The 1,069-nt window shown below is 49.9% G+C and overlaps 1 protein-coding gene across 2 annotated transcripts in view; it reads right to left on the reverse strand.

The window, feature by feature from the left end:
• Window positions 1-1,069, reverse strand: part of LOC107565142 (E3 ubiquitin-protein ligase RNF185-like) — a 12,680-nt gene that overhangs the window by 10,895 nt on the left and 716 nt on the right. The gene's annotated exons all lie outside the window — the stretch shown is intronic.

The raw sequence follows: 1,069 nt of genomic DNA on the forward strand, positions 1-1,069 counted from the left end.
CACACACACACACCCTCTCACACACACACTCACCCCCGCACACAGTCTCTCTCTCACACACACACTCTCACACACACACACACACAGTCACACACACACACACACAGTCTCTCACACACACTCACTCACTCTCACACACACACACAGTCTCTTACACACACTCACTCACTCACACACACAGTCTCTCACACACTCACTCACTCACTCTCTCACTCTCACACACACAGTCTCTCACACACACTCACTCACACAGTCTCTCACACACACACTCACACAGTCTCACACACACACACACTCACTCACTCTCACTCACACACACACAGTCTCTCTCTCACACACACACACACACTCACTCACTCACTCTCTCACTCTCACACACACAGTCTCTCACACACACTCACTCACACAGTCTCTCACACACACACTCACACAGTCTCACACACACACACACTCACTCACTCACTCTCTCACTCTCACACACACAGTCTCTCACACACACTCACTCACACAGTCTCTCACACACACACTCACACAGTCTCACACACACACACACTCACTCACTCACTCTCTCACTCTCACACACACAGTCTCTCACACACACTCACTCACTCTCTCTCACACACACACACAGTCTCTTACACACACTCACTCACTCACACACACAGTCTCTCTCTCACACACACACACTCACTCACTCACTCACTCACACACACACACACACTCAGTCTCTCACACACACTCACTCACTCTCACTCACACACACACAGTCTCTCATTCACTCACTCACACACACACAGTAGTCTCTCACACACACACACACACTCAGTCTCTCACACACACTCACTCACTCTCACTCACACACACACAGTCTCTCATTCACTCACTCACACACACACAGTAGTCTCTCACACACACACACACACTCAGTCACACACACACACACACACTCAGTCACACACACACACACACACTCAGTCTCTCACACACACTCACTCACTCACACTCACACACACACAGTCTCTCATTCACTCACTCACACACACACAGTCTCTCTCTCACTCACTCACTC

This window comes from Sinocyclocheilus grahami, unplaced genomic scaffold (genome assembly GCF_001515645.1).
Source record: "Sinocyclocheilus grahami isolate Dianchi unplaced genomic scaffold, SAMN03320097.WGS_v1.1 scaffold984.1, whole genome shotgun sequence".
In the NCBI taxonomy this organism is placed as follows: Eukaryota; Metazoa; Chordata; class Actinopteri; order Cypriniformes; family Cyprinidae; genus Sinocyclocheilus; species Sinocyclocheilus grahami.